Genomic DNA, 17,027 nt, shown 5'->3' with positions numbered 1-17,027 from the left:
TGATCCCATGTTTTAAACTTTAGTTAGTGTTTAATGTTGTTGTTAGAGTATAAATAATATCCGTAAAATGCTAAAGCTCAAAGTTCAATGCCAAGCGAGTTATTTTATTTAACAGAATTTGCCTACAAAAACGACCCATTTGGACTACATCCCTCTAGTTCCTGCAGTAATGACGTCACTAAAACAGTTTTTGGACTAACCTCTGCCCACATCAATACACAACAAAGAGGGCATGGCCTTGTTGCACTCCGATGGAGAAGGCGGAAGAGCTGCGTCTGTGTTTGTCGCCATGTCGTCCAAACGCTGTTATTTTCATCTCGGAGTCCAATCACCTTTGTTTAATGGTTACAATTTATGTTTAACTCTGTTCCCGAAAATGATAATCCACAGCTGGTATGTGTATTTTATTATTTAAGTTGGTGCGTTTAATAGTTTCTGTAACTTATTACACAAAGGGCTACGCTGTTTATCTTTGTTAACTAGATGTTAGGGCTGTGAAAAAAAATCGAATCCGATTTTCATGCGCATCTCGTCAGTAAAAAACACTCCTGTGGTTATAAGTACATCTCCAGCAGGTGCTTTCTTTTACTGTCTATGGTTCAGATCAGGATTGCCCGGTTTTCAAAACAAATCATACCCACTTGCTTTTTAAAACTAGCCCAATCGGGTTTCCAGGAGGTCCGTGTGTGCTCAGCTGCTGTCAAATCACAACACAGGAACCGCTGGCACATTCAAAACTCGTTACGTATTTCTGAAGGAGGGACTTCATAGAACAAGGAAGTCATCAGCCCATTCCCTATCTGTCGGTCACTACGAGTTATGTCGAATGACATATGGGGTCTCACTTGGGAGGCCAATCATCTCTGAGTTTAAGAGAAAATGCCAATGAAAATTGGCAAGTGGATTTAACATACCTGAGCCACTCCCCGTGCCAACGGGTATAAATAGGGCGACAGGTGCATACACTCATTAGATTTTTGCTTCGGAGCCGAGTGGTTGTATGAAAGCTGTTATACTCCACAAAGCCATTCATCTGCTGTGTTGGGAAGCTGGTTGTTCTGGTTGGCGGTACGGCGCAAACAGCGGTCTCCCTTTCAGCGATTCCCCTGGGCGCTTCAACTAAGAGAGCAGATTTCCTAAAAGATCAAATCGCGGACGATTCACGTCTTTTTAAAGACGCCGTTTCGTTCGTGTCCTTTTGGATGCGGTCGTTTCCTGTTCTCTGACAACGGCCAAGTTTGTTGTCTTCCGTGTCTGGGCATTCAGGACACTGAAGGCGCGTTCGTGGATGGTTCATGCATGCACTGCGTGTGTGACCATGGCAACGCTGCGATCGCGTCTCGCCCAGGTAGACCTGTTTGCTTCCCACAAGTCCTCCCACTGCCAGCTGTACTATTCCCTGTCCCAGGCCCCCCTGGGCACAGATCCACTGGCACACAGCTGGCCTCGGGCTTTACGCAAGTATGCATTTCCCCCAGTGAGCCTGCTCACACAGACACCGTGCAAGGTCAGGGAGGATGAGGAACAGGTCCTGTTGGCTGCGCCTTACTGGCCCACCCGGACCTGGTTTTCGGAACTAATGCTCCTCGTGACAGCCCTTCCCTGGCGCATCCCCCTGAGGAGGGACCTACTCTCTCAGGGGCTGGGCACCATTTGGCACCCGTGTCCAGTTCTTTGGAATCTCCAGTGGTGGTGGACACTATCACTCAGGCTAGAGCCCCTCTATGAGGCAGGCCTATGCTCTGAAGTGGAGTCTGTTCACGAATTGGTCTTCTTCTCACTGAGAAGACCCCCGGAGATGCTCGGTCAGAGTCGTGCTTTCTTTCCTGCAAGAAAGGCCGGAGCGTGGGCTGTCACCCTCCAACTTGAAAGTGTATGTGGCTGCCATTGCAGCCCATCACGATGCATTGGACGGCCGGTCCCTGGGGAGGCATGACCTGATCGTTAGGTTCCTGAGGGGTGCCAGAAGATTAAATCCTCCTAGGACACCCCTGATTCCCTCCTGGGACCTCTCTATCGTCCTGGCCGGACTTCAGAGGGGTCCCTTTGAGCCGCTGGATTCAGTCGAGCTTCCTGTCTCTCAAGACAGTAATCCTGATCGTGCTCACTTCCATCAAGAGGGTCGGGGACCTCCAAGCATTTTCGGTAAGTGAAGAGGGCCTTGTGTTCGGGCCGGCCTACTCTCACGTTGTCCAGAGACCCCGGCTGGGAGACCAGGTGGAGAACCTGCAAGCGCTGCCCCTGGAGGAGGCAGATCCAGCCTGGGCATTGCTGTGTCCCTGTAAGAGCGCTTCGCATATACGTGGACCACACCCAGAGCTTCAGAAGCTCTGAGCAGCTCCTGGTCTGCTTTGGAGGTCAGCAGAAGGGGAAGGCTGTCTATAAGCAGAGGTTGGTCCACTGGATAGTGGATGCCATCGTCTTGGCGTACCATTCCCAAGGCGAGCCGTGCCCCCTGGGGGTGAAGGCCCACCTCACATGGAGTGTGGCCTCCTCCTATGTGTTGGCACACGGCACCTCTCTGACAGGCATTTGTCGAGCTGCGGGCTGGGTGACACCTAACACCTTCGCAAGGTTTTGCAACCTTCGTGTAGAGCCAGTTTCTTCCCGTGTGTTGGGTAACAGGTAAATTTGCAGGAAGGGCTGGCTGGGTGTCACGCTTGCTGCGCCATTCCCCCTAACACGGGGAGGTGAGTGCCTTTCTCCTCCCAGCAGAGTTCCCCGGTTGGCGCACCCTGGTTGAGCATCCTCCAGCACCCTCGGCAGTCAGACTTGGCAGAGCAGTCTGTCGCCAGGCCCAGTACTGGTGTTAGCATGCCCGGAGTTCCGGTCAGCCCCTGTACTGGGCTAGGTGTTCATATGGCTTGGTTTCCCATGGGTAATCCCATATGTGTATTCTGGGGAAGTCGTGGCCTAATGGTTAGAGGGTTGGACTCCCGATCGAAGGGTTGTGAGTTCTAGTCTCGGGCCGGACGGAATTGTGGGTGGGGGTAGTGCATGAACAGCTCTCTCTCCACCTTCAATACCACTACTTAGGTGCCCTTGAGCAAGGCACTGAACCCCCAACTGCTCCCCGGGTGCCGCAGCATAAAATGGCTGCCCACTACTCCGGGTGTGTGCTCACAGTGTGTGTGTGTGTGTTCACTGCTCTGTGTGTGTGCATTTCGGATGGGTTAAATGCAGAGCACAAATTCTGAGTATGGTTCACCACCATACTTGGCTGAATGTCACTTCACTTTCTTTTCACTTCCACGGTAAGGTTTCCCTCTTGGCAAACCCGTGTCTTCCCTTGACAGACCCGTTCTGTCAGTCTCTTCTGGCAGCCGTTCCATCCCTACTCCAAGGTAGGACCTGCCTCAGAGACCCCTTCCATATGTAGTACTGCCCCCTGGGTCAGTCCATATCAGTATCTCCACATGTCCCCTCCCTATGGGTAGGATGTGGTCTCCGTAGCAACCTTTTTCTAAGGTGCGTTGGCAACTCTGGATAAATGCGTGGGCAGAGGGAACCATGACTTCGGATTCCAATTCTGGAAAAAGTGGTGGCTGGTATCCTAAACTACACTGAAAAGGCGATAGACCCATAGCTGAAACTGGTAACCAGTTATGTGCGTACTCAACTCATGAGAGCTGCTGGCTCCAAGAGGAGGGGTTCTGAGAAACCAAACATCGCAACACTCATTTTAGATCTTGGTTGGCCCTCTCCATCTGACCATTACTCTGAGGATGAAATACAGAATAAAGACTAACAGTTGCCCCCAGTAATTTACAAAATTCTCTCCAAAATTTAGAAACAAACTGGGGAGACCCGAAATGAAATCTAGCGAAATGTGGGAGCAGGGTCTCGAAGGAACTAACAGCGGCTGACGGAGTCCAGCAGGGGGTCGATTGGAAGACTTCGAAACAGCACAGACAAAGCAAGCCAAAACAAAACGCCGAATGTCACGAGCCATGGCTGGCAACCAAAACGACAGTTTAACAAAAAACATGGTACGATTAAAACCCGAATGGCAAGCTTCATTGGAATAATGACCCCATCGGATAACTTCAGAACTTAAAGTCTCTGGCACAAACAACTGACCCGGTGGGCGTCCGGGGGGTGGGGGGGGGGTCACTGTACTTCAGAAAGGTTACAGGATGAACCACTGCCAGGTAACGCTCAACACAGATCAGACACTGAAACAGTGAACAACCAGTGAAGACAAGTCCTTGTAAAACCATTGGTATTATTGTAGGATTTGAAAAGCAAATTGATAGTATAGCAATCAGACTATTCAGACAATTAATGATCTCTAATGATTTCCACACGGTCCATTATTCCGATTAATTGATTTGTGTAGTTTGTAGATGTTCCAGGTGAGGTTAAGTTCACTGTAGAGTTATTCATCTCCTCTGCGTTTGTCTTCTCAGTTCAGCAGCTCATAAACATATCAAATGGAAAGTGTCTAATAGAAATGGTAAATGAAATGTCAAATCTATGGAAGAAGAGAAGTGAAAATAAACTATCATTGTAAATCAACTACAATGTGTACAATTAAAATAAATCAGTTGCAGCATTAAATCCAAATAAACAAACCACACAATTATATATATATATATATATAGTTTGCATAATAGTTTACATCCATTTCCAAACAATCCACAAATATCATTTATTTGTGTGTGTGTGTGTGTGTGTGTGTGTGCATGTATGTGTTCCAATTTAATTTATTTAATTTAAACTGCTGCTACTTCCTTTTAGTTAAACATAAATTGCCCAGTTTAATTTTACATAATAACACTGAATTTGAGGCAAAACATCAGAAAGTGAAAAACAAGAAAATATTATTAATTATAAAAAATTGTCACCTGAAGAGTGAATGTTCAGTCTCTCTAGTGCCATGGTTTTTCTGTGCCTTGGTTTGTAGACTGGTCTCACAGCTGTCACAGAAAATTTATATGTGCATGACATCTGTAACGTAACATAAAACACCATAAATGCAAATATTAAAAGTAGAAATGAAAAGCAAACCCCCTCGACGAATACTTTTCTGTCATCACTTGAATATCACTTGAACAGTGAATATCCAGTCTTTATAAACAACCGAGAGCAGATGCCACTCATTAAACACCTGTTATGCAAAAATAAATAAAATAATAATAAATAAATACATAAATAAATTAATTAATTAATAATAATAAATATTCTGGTTTGTTAGAATGGTAACTAATCATGCGTTAGCAAGTGGTACATATATGAGAGTGGTGGTCACAGTATTTATTAGAATAATAAGAAAAGCTCTTCTCTTCATGTGGTTTTCCTCCTCTCTCTCTGCTGGTCCTGACTGCTTCAGCTCCGAGAACAGCCACAAGACAATACAACTGCATTGGCAAGCAAATTGACATAATATAAAGCATACAATTCAGCGAGTAACCAATCTCACAGAGAGAAAGATTGAGGTTGAGGAACTCTGATGCAACTCCACTTCCGGTTCCTTTAATGATGAGCCATAGTACATAGGAGAGTGCAGGAAGACCAAACAACAGGTTAATACTGAATACATAAAATGTTCAAACTGTCCACAAGTTGTGGAGTTTGATGTTTCAAATAATTTGAAGTTCACTTTAGAGTTATTCATCTCTTCCCAATTTCCTAGTTCCTATATCATTAAAATATTCCAAAAATTCAGTAATGATTCCTTTTATAGCCTATATTCATATGCACAATCAAATTGTAAATCATTTCACATGAGCAAATTGATTTCAATTGCTACTTCTGTTCAGTATAACAACATGAGCTCACTGATGTTAGTTTTGAACCTGCCCCAAAACCCTTGGTAAGATAGATAAAGTGACAGTGTTGCATATTGTTGAGGTTAAAAACAAGAAGTTTTATTAAAAAGGAGTTAATCACCTGAAGAGTGAATGTCGCTGTAAAATCTATGTGCTTTGTTTTGTAGACTGACTTCACTGCTGCCACAAGTATATACAATAAAAATATACAATATGTACATTACTTAATTTGCTTTGTGTCCCACAAAAAAAAAAAAAAAAAAACATATATTGTGACACTGGTCAACACAGGTGCCTCTCATTCAACACAAGACATGGAAATGTAATGACCAAGAATGTCAAAATTTATGAGAAAGAAAAAATCCTATACTCCTCTTTGTTATTTTGGAATCTAAATTTCAAGCAATGTGACAATAGGCCATTGATGAAGTGTTTTATTGGATAAACACTGGAACAGTTGTAATATTTGTCATGCTTAGTTGCGGTTTGTCATAAAACAAACTAAATAAAAGTTAAATGATTTATATGAAACAAATGATGACACAATTTGACCATGAGAATAAGCGTCATTTTAATTTTACTGAGTTTTACTGAGATCACAATAACCATGATCAGCACAACTTATAACGAAACGAATATAATATAAAGTGAATGAGAGAGAAAGTCGTAACAAACACAGACATTATTAAACTTTACTAAAAGGCACGTTTATACAGACTGTTTCACAATGGACTGAATTTTGGAGTTTGTAGATGTTTCGGGTGTGATGAAGTTCACTGTAGAGTTATTAATCTCCTCTGTGTTTGTCTTCTCTGCTCAACAGCTCACACAAGTATTCCACGGCTGTGATTTACAGAAGTGTAAAAAATATAATTCAGACTAATTCAATCAACTTATTTACATTAATAATTTTGAATTAATAAAATGTTTATGCATACAGTTTATACAATCAATTCGGTAATTCTAAAAAAAATTCATATTTGCAATCAACTACCCAGAGCACATTATTAAACGATTTTAAAATACAACTTCATAAATTCAGTTATATTTCCTTTTGTAGCCTACATTCATATGCATAATCTACATATCATATTTTTCCATGAGAAAAATTATTTAAATGGTTCCTTCTGTTCAATAAAACAGAAATAGCCCAGTCTATTTAACGTAATAGAATATACAAGAATATAGTCCTACATTTTGTGCATGACATAATTTCCCACACGTCACAAAACACACCATATATTCAAATTTGTATGTAAAGTTTAAAGAGTTAAAAAATCAGTGGCCAATTGTCTTTGGAACAGGAGCTATTACTGGAAAAGAGAATGCTCAGTCTCTCCAAACATTCCTCATTCTGAAACTGGTCAACACAGGTGCCACTCATTAAACATGATATGGAAATTTTGTGACCAAGCATGTCAAAATGAAAGGGAAGAATACTCTACACATCTTTTATTATGATGGGATGTCAAATTTTATGTGAGGTGGCACATTGATGAATATCTATGAAAATTCTGATGAACAATATCTGTTAAAAACACTTCATAAAAAAAAATCAAATAAAAAACAATGATATAATAATAATAATAATAATACACACATAAATTGTCATTATTTTTTTCATGTTAGAATCAGAATCAGAAAGAGCTTTATTGCCAAGTATGCTTACGCATACAAGGAATTTGTTTTAGTGACATAGGCTTCCAGTACACAGAGACAACAACACAGAGACAAAAAAAAAAAAAAGAGAGATTTACAAATTGGCAAATAAATAAGTGTATAATCAATTGTGCTATAAATGATAATGGAATAGGATTTGAGTGAAATGCAGGAATGTTCTAGGATGGAGGGTTAACAAATAAATATAAGGGTATTGCACGTTTATAAGCATAAGTAGGGAACATTTAACTGTTCATGAGGTAGATTGCCTGGGGGAAGAAACTGTTCTTGAGCCTTGCTGTTCTGGTGTTTGTGGCTCTGAGGTTATGATGTTATAATAAGAGTTAACAATATGTAAAAAAAAAATTGAAATAGAAAACTAGTTTTAGTCATCTACTGATAATCAAATTAGTTTGTCCAGGTACAGAAGGCCCAGAATTTAGTAAACTAGGAGGGTTTTATGGAAAACAGAGGCAGGAGAATTTTCCAGCCCAAAGCAGAAAAAGAACAGACTGAACAAAACCAGCCAGTACATAACAAAACAAAGAAATGAACCAAAGTGCTTGAATATTGTGATTTAGAATACTTAAGAATCCTGTGATTATATATGAAACATGTATGATAAACATACTAACAGAAGTTATTAGAATGAGATAAAATGCTCTTCTCTTCATGTGGTTTTCCTCCTTTCTCTCTTTCCTTCTCTCTCCTGGTCCTGACTGCTTCAGATCTCTGAGAACAGCCACAAGACAAAACAACTGGATTAAGAAGAGAAAAACAAACTGCAGAGAAAAAGACCATGTATATGCATAAGAGATAAACATATTGCACAAACAGGATCCAAGAGTGATCATCCAGACCCCAGTGCAGCAGATGACTCTATATCTGAGAGGTTTGTACTTCAGAAAGATTACAGGATGAACCACTGCCTGATAACACAGATCAGACACCAAGACAGAAGACGGGCAGCAAAGACTGGTCCTAGTAAAAATAGTGGTAATATGGTGATACTTGAAATAAAATAAAAATTTGCAATATAAAACAAACAATTCAGACAGTTACCAATCTCACAAACAGAGAGATAGTGAATGAAGAATTCTGATGCAACTCACTTCCTGTTCCTGTGACGATGAGCCATATAATATAGGAGTGTATAGGACAACCAACAATGAAACTAATGCTGTACACAAAGATTTCCACAGTTTCCAATGGTCCAATGGACTAAACTGTGTACTTTGTAGATGTTTCAGCTGAGGTGAAGTTAACTGTAGAGTTGTTCATCAACTCTGTGTTTGTATTCTCAGTTCAGCAGCTCAAAAACATGTATAAAAGTGAAAATAATTACGGGAAAGAAAGAAGCGTAAATGCATGAGGTTAACTGGACTGTATCAACAGAAGTACAACAAAAATAAAAAAAATAATAATAAAAAAAAAAAATTCCATAATCTACAAAGTTTTGAATTTAAAACATTCACAATAATGCTATTCATTGTACAACATAAATTTTGCTATGCAAATATATTTACAAAAGGTTTAAAAAATAATGACTTAATATTTTTATAAAAAATCCTGTTCTATATAGAATATATTAACTTTTAAATGTATAAAACATTACTTTGCATACATTTCTTCAATAAACATGTTTTTGTTGTTTTTTTTATGTGATAAAATAAGTAAAGATTCAGTATTTTAACATCTTACAACGGCCAGTAGGAAAACAAAACATAGTTATGATAGGACGTCAAGTTTGATGTATTATTGATATGGTAGCCCTCATTTGGAAATGGAAATAGTGACACTGGGCCACTGATTTTATTGGAAAAAGCAACCACAAGCAAACACTCGTACAAATCGTTTAAGCACACTCAAAATAAACAGAATAAATCTATGCAAATGACTACAACCATCAAAAATACACATTTATCTCCCTGAATAAACAGTCAATGACAGAGAGTGCTGAAATCGCAAAGGTGCAAACATGTAGTACACATTTGAAGTAGCATATATGCCACAAAAGGTACATTTGGACAGGTGTTTGGCATTTTAAGAGATAATGTACTGAAGATAAAAGAAGAAAAGCAAAGTTAATGAAGGCTCTGATGTGTCATTTTGTAAAAAATAAAATAAAATAAAACATTTATTTAGAGGACAGAGAAGTGATTTATTTTTTCCATTCATTCTTCCATTATATATTACAACAGCAGCTCAACACAGGTGCCACTCATTTAACACAAGATATGGAAATGTTATAACCTTGCATATCAAAATGAAAAAAGGAAAAAAATAATAATATTAATACACTGTTTCTCTTTGTTATGTTGGGATGTAAATTTTAAGCAAGTTGGCACTCGTCGTTGACTGTCAATCATTAGCAATCTGACAAACAGTTCTGATAAACAATCTGTCATCAGCTGTTTTTTTTATGAAGTAAATTTTGTGCCATAATTAAACAAACAAAACCAGCATTTTGCAAACAAACTCGATCTGCTTTGCAAAGGAAAACTCGACTCGCAAACAAACTCGATCTGCTTTGCAAAGGAAAACTCGACTCGCAAAAACAAACTCAATCTGCTTTGCAAAGGAAAACTCGACTCGAACGATGACGACTAGCTGCTGCACTTTTGCATTACAGATATCTTCGGCTACCTTGTTTGTTTTGTGAGCGCCTACACTTCAGAACAGTTCCGAAGCTCTAAGTCATTGGAGTCTCATGTGCAGTTCACAAATGGATGGGTTCAGGAGCTGCAGATCATAACACCGTTGTTGTGCCCAATTCCGACCCCCTGCCGAATTATTACCCCCTTAGTATTAGTAGGTTTAGGAATAGGTGTGGGGGAGGGGTTCGTATTAGTGGTGGGGTTAAGATTAAGTAATCATGTAGCGACTTGAACAAGGGGGGGTAATAATTCGGCAGGGGGTCGAAATTTGGCACAACACCTGCAAACAGTGGGAATACAGTAATCCGGACAAAGGTAGGCTGCTCTCCAACTAGCTGCTAATTTAGTAACCGTTATTGCTAACAACTATTCACACATGTACTTTTAACTATGTGTTTCAAAAGTTTAGTTAATAGCTGTCAACCCTCCCATTTTTTTCCGTGGTTCTCACTTATTGGAAATGTTTTCAAAGCATCATTTTGCTTACTTGAAAGCAACCTTAGCATGATGTTGGCCTCTTTAAGATAACAGTGTGTTTGTTGTGAGAGCACAATTTCACGCCAATCTGTAAGCAAAGTCACATTAGACCTAGCTTCACAGAATTTTCTTTTTTTTTTTTCATGGCAATTATGTGTTGCGCTATTACACACCACAATACAGCAACGGTTTACTATGGTCGAAATAGATTTTTAATTAATAAATTCAAACTGAGCTTGATGATGTAGATGTCACGTGAGCAACATGTCTGACAATTGTAAGTCTTCTAATAGCTGTGCCAAGAGAAATCCGAATCACCCACTGAATCTTGCAGAGAAGGCGAACGTGAACAGGAGCAAATTTTGGTAAGTATTCTGATTAATCACCTCGCTTGACTTTATGCCTCCGCGTCCCCCCGATTGCCTCATAGACAGTAAAAGATTGCCTGCAAGCTTCTCCTCCTGTCCATATGGTAATTTCTGAACTGTATGACAGAGAGTCGCAGGTTATGACGCAATTGTTAGCCCATTTTTTACAAAAACTGCTTCTACGGAACCATAACGTAAGATACAAGGTAATGGAGCCATTTATACCTTTTTTGTGTTTCTTTAGAAATAATTAATGGACTACCGGAGTCTTTCAACTCCTCAGATGTAAAGTTCTTGCTGTCAAAGTGATGCCAAAATGAATGGGAGTCAATGGAATGCTAACAGCAGGTGGGGGTCCGCTAGCCAATGGTGGCGCCCAGGGCTGCTTCAAAAAAAATATGAAACCCTGCCCCCCTAGTCGAAACACTGCGCAGTAGTCTGAGTAGCAGTAAAGAAGGCCATCAACATGGCGGCCACGCCAAGTAGTGACGTCACAACGCCCAAGCCCTCTACAAAGGTCAATTTGAGTGAAAACGATGTTGAGTAATATAAAACTAGAAAATAAATTAGCCTAAAAGATATTTCACAAATAAATACAAACCATCCAACAAATTGCATGCAGCCTCATCAGTCGAGTATCTGACTGGACCGTTACAATTTGAACGGAGTGAAGCAGGAAACATATATAACCCAACGACAAAAAAAAATGACCCAACAAATTTTACGACAACCCAACTCATTGACCCATATGTGGAACCCAACGGTTAGGTAAAAAAAAAAAAAAAACTGTGTGCGTATTGGAGACGCGAACCATTTAAAATGACCTATGAAATCTAATGTAATCAATCAGAAAATGATTGAGGTGATAAAAAAAACTGTCATTACACTGTCTGCCTCAGGAGATGATTGAGTTCTCCCGAGGCATGCTGTCGCACATCTGCCACCATGCACAATAGAAAACACTCACCGACAAATTGACCCGCCCTCCTCTGACACTGATTGGCCATGAAACTGAAAAAAAAACAATCAATCCAAAGATGGCAGCGAGTATTACCCAATCAGGGGCAGAATAGGATGAGTATTCGACAAAATGTTGGTGGGATGATTTGTGCAAGATGCTGCATTGAAAACAACTCTGAAAATATGGGACAGATAGATATCGTATAGATTCAAAACGGGACATGCTATTTTATTCTCAAATACGGGACGATTCCGTATTTTAAAGGACGGGTGGCAACCCTAAAATGAATAGAGTTCCTTCATCCTTTTAGTCAAAATGGCAGAGAATCCTACATAGGAGTGTGTAGGAACACCAAACAGCAAACTGATGCTATAAGCAGACAAATGTCCAGTGGTCCAAAGGACTGAGTTGTGGAGTTTGTAACGTTTTGTTAAATTTTTGATATATTTTTGTTATATTTTCCTTAAAGGCGCAATATGTAATTTTTCTGCTTTAAAAATAGCAGAAATCACTATATCTATGTTATATATATTTTTTAGTTGTGTACTTACATCATCCCGACAGTTTCCACAAACTTTCAAATCCGGAGAAAATGATAGTTTAATTAGAAGACACGGCACTTTCTTTATTTCCGTTTTGTCGCCCGTCTATGGAGTCATATAAACTTTGACCCCTCTAGTTTATCTAACTTCCTGCGGAACTGCCAAATACAAAGGTGAACAGTAACAAAGACGAGACGAAGAAGAAAAAGTAGTAGCCTTGATCAAGACTATTATATTTTATATTTATATTGTTTATATTCGTATTTAAACCTCAATCAATAACTTAGTTATGGATCATGATTATGCTTTGCCTGCACGTTCTGTGAAGTGCAACCGCACGGGTGAAATAAATGACCCGAGATGGTTTTGGGACAAGAGAAGCAACAAGACACGGGTAAATATTGGAGTTGCATTTCCAAGATAGAGAGAGCTTCGTGACAAGCTGAAACTACAGAGAGATGCCAAACTCGCTTGCATTCTGATAAACAGGTATGCATCCATTCAGCTAACTGTATCTATCCGTATATTTTGTGAAACGATGATGTCTTGTGTAAAACGCAGACGGACTAGCTCTCATGTAAATCTACATTTGTTCTATATCTAGCTGAATAAAGTAGCTTCAAATGCAGTTCTCTAACTTGTTCGATATCATAGTATAACGTAATTCGAATTATTAACGAAATCGGTCTGGCTGCAGTGCCTTCTACAAACGCAGTTAAAGGCAAGGTGATGAGTAGACTGAAGTTGGGCTCAGGTGGTTGTGCTGCGGGGTGTGTTTCCCATACATTTATTTATTTTTGGAGACTCGCCACAATTTTAAAACTGATCTTTTTTCAAAAAGGCGTCATTGAATACTTACTGAAAGTTACTTACTGCACGTTTAATAATAATAATTCCTTACATTTATATGTTTAAATATCAAAACGAGGCACAGGTGTTTTTATATCGCTGTATTTCTGAAGGAAGACTTGCATGTTATATGCCTGATAGCAGCGTATGAGCGTACCAACTCTGCTTCGTTTACAGCTGTTATTGGGGAAACCTCTATTTCTTGCACTTTATGTCTATGCTTTAAAACATCTCCTGTTGGCAAATAATGAATGTGCATTTTCATTAAGTCCGCCTGATCCACGCAGCAAACATTTTGTTTGTTATCAAAAAATATCTACTCTAGAGGGACTTGGCTGTTGTTATTGATTCTATTTGGAAGTCTACTGGAAGTTAAGTTAGGTCCACAAAAGCGCTCATGCGCAGTAACGTTTGTTTATGTTGTTGCCGTTGAAACCGTCTCTCCATTTGAAAAGACGTGATTGTCAAAATACTACGTTAGAATGAGTGAGGAATGATAGGGAGCGACAGAGAACTCCCATGAGCCTTACGCTCTTTCCCGACGTCATCAAAGTACATCTTATGTTATTATTTTGATTGAGTGACCCCTGGTGGCCAAAAATTCCATATTGTACGTTTAAATGGCTTTTACAGTTTTAACTATTATTATTATTATTATTATTATTATTATTATTATTATTATTATTATTATTATTATTATTATTTTTAACACATTAAAATTAAAATTGAGAATGTAAGTATGTATGTATGTAATATGAAAGTCTATAATAAAGACAGGCAAAAGCAGAACCCAAGCGTGATTATCCAGGCTGCAGTGCCACAAATGACTCTATATCTGAGAGGTTTGTACTTCAGAAATGTTACAGGATGAACCACTGCCAGGTAACACTCAACACACATCAGACACTGAAACGGAGGAATGACCAGTGATGCCAAGTCCTATTAAAAAAAATGTGTTAATGCCTTGAGACTTGGATTCCAAACCTAACTGTAAAGTAGAGAGACCAGAGAGTTCAGACAGTTACCGATCTCACAAACCGAGATATTGATGATGAAGTATTCTGATGCAATTTCACTTCCTGGTCCTGTGATTATGAGCCATAGAACACAGGAGTGTATAGGAAGACCAAACAACAGATTAAAAATGTCCAGAATATCTAGAGGCCCAAAGTAAAGAGCTGTGGAGTTTGAAGATGCTCCAGATGTGAAGTTGTTCACTGTAGAGTTATTCATCATCTTAACTATCCCTCAGCTCAAAAGCTCACAGAAAATATCAAACTTCTATGGTTTATTTCATAATCCTTGTTTACACAATAATTTAAATTCTATCATCATTTACTCACTCTCATGTCATTCCATACATGTAAGTGTAAGTGTAAATTATTTGGCCTTTAACACCAGGAGTTGACATTTTGTTTATTTGATTGTTTTTATGGTTTGGCAGTGTTTCATAAGTTTTTGTTTTTAATTGATTTCACATTGTATTTTATGTTGTATAAGTTGTGTTGCTGTGTTTGATTTTGTATATATTATTTTGTACAGCACTCTGGTCTACTTCGATCATTTTAAAGTGCTTTATAAATAAAGTTTGATTGACTGATTGATTGACAAAATATATTTGGTTTGACTGTTTTGTTTGTACATACAATTAATGTCAAAGGGTTAAATATTAATTGGACACCTATAGATTCTTTAAAATATCTTCTATCACACAAAAATTCTTCAGATTTTCAGCCATATTTGTTGTTTATGGGTAAATCACAATGTGCATTTAAAGATTTTGCTTTTTCCTGCATAGACATGTGTGACGAGTGGGGCGGGGTCGAGAGCCGTGGGAACGGAGCGAGGCCGGTGGAGTGATTGGAAATGAGCGACACCTGCTCGACCCACCGTTCTCGAGTCCAACAGAAGAGATTGAAGGATATAAAACAGGAGTGAAGACAGTGAAGGACAAGAGAGGACCAGGCCTGAATTTATTTTGTGTTATGATTTTTTTAGTGCGCGACAGTCATCAGTGAGGGGCTGCCGCGCTGTTTTGTCATTATTTTGTAATTAAAGTTTTATTTTGATTGTCCGCCGGTTCCCTCCTCCTCCTTCTTGTGATCATGGAGTTTTTAATATTACAACACGCTTAATTTTATCATATCCATTTGTGTGTTTACTGAAAAATCATATGTAATAGTGAAATCAGACCACTGATTGTCTTATATTGTCTGCATTCAAGACGTGTGATGACAATGACATTCACATGTTCTGACATCATAAAAGGTAATATAATTGAAAAAAAGAGCAAAAAGGCAAACAAGATTTAATCATTTAAGATCTAAAAGCTCAACAACTTAATGATTTATTGAAATGTAAGGAGAGGTTTAGATTATTTCAAATAAATAACAGGATGAACAAAACCAGCCAAAATAAAACAAAGTAATCTAAAAATAAAAAGATCCTTACTATGCTCTTGTGTCGGAATGAAAAACAATCCTGAGATAACAAATGGCACACATGATAGTCAAGTTTACAGAAGTTATTAGAATGACATGAAATACAACAACAACATATAGATACAGTATATTTATATATAAACCTATTTCTGAAAGAAAAAAAATTACTGGAAGATAAAATAAGAGAATTTGGTAAAATATTACAATTACACATCCTATGAGGAACAAAGACAGCAGAGTTTTCCAGTACGGTGCAGATAAAGAACAGGCTGAATCAAACCAGCAAAAATAAAACAAAATAATCCAACACTAAAAAATTCACTAATATACTTTTGTGACAGAATGTAAAACAACCCTGCGATAATAAATGGCACATATGTAATAATCATGCTCACAGTAGTTATTAGAATGATATGAAATGCTCTTCTCTTCATGTGGTTTTCCTCCTCTCTCTTTCGCTCCCCTGGTCCTGACTGCTTCAGAGCTCTGAGAACAGCCACAAGGAAAAACATCTGAATGAAGAGGAAGAGAAGAAACTGCACCGAGAAGAACCACATATATATATATAAAGAGTCTAATGTAAACATGCAGCCTAAACTGGAGCCAAGGATAAGTATCCATGCCACGGTAGAGCAGATGACTCTATATCTGAAAGGTTTGTACTTCAGAAAGGTTACAGGATGAACCACTGCCAGATAACGCTCAACACACATCAGACACTGAAACAGAGGACGGCCAGTGATGATGAATCCTTGTAAAAATTTTCTTAATGTCTTGAGTCTTGGATCCCAACCACAACAAATAAGAATAGTGAGCACAGAGTTCAGACTGTAAACAATCTCACAAACAGAGAGATTGAGGGTGAAGAACTCAGATGCAACTCCATATCCTGTTCCTTTGACAATAAGCCACATAACATAGGAGTGTGTAGGAAGAGCGAATATCAGATTGAACATTTCCAGAATGTCCATTTGATCAAAGTAACAGGTTGTGGAGTTTGAAGATGCTCCAGATGTGGTGAAATTCACTGTAGAGCTACTCATCCTATGGAGATAGAAAAAAAAAAAACCTTCATAAAAATCTCACCATTCATTGAACACGTTCAACCAAACATGTGTATAGTTTCAATATTTTGTTGTGAAGGACTTTTTATTTACATACTAATTGCTTCCTTACTTATTGCCTAATTTGTGTACCCAAATCCCTTACATAAAATCGCGTTTTTATAAACATTTTCTGTGGTCTAATGAGAGAAAAACATAAACATCACATAAATTATATTCTCAGAAAAAGAACCAATTA

At 38.8% G+C, this 17,027-nt stretch overlaps 1 long non-coding RNA gene across 1 annotated transcript; it reads left to right on the top strand.

Annotated features, from left to right (window-relative positions):
- The first annotated feature begins 10,300 nt into the window (after positions 1-10,300).
- Positions 10,301-15,284, top strand: LOC127986125 (uncharacterized). The gene is made up of 3 exons (XR_008160776.1): positions 10,301-10,402; positions 10,858-10,929; positions 15,083-15,284. It is a non-coding gene; the product is annotated as an uncharacterized LOC127986125 (long non-coding RNA).
- Positions 15,285-17,027: the final 1,743 nt, after the last annotated feature.

Source organism: Carassius gibelio, chromosome B21 (assembly GCF_023724105.1).
Source record: "Carassius gibelio isolate Cgi1373 ecotype wild population from Czech Republic chromosome B21, carGib1.2-hapl.c, whole genome shotgun sequence".
Classification (NCBI taxonomy): domain Eukaryota; kingdom Metazoa; phylum Chordata; class Actinopteri; order Cypriniformes; family Cyprinidae; genus Carassius; species Carassius gibelio.
The sequence above is the reverse complement of the archived record's forward strand: the minus strand, read 5'-3'. Positions and strand labels throughout refer to the sequence as shown.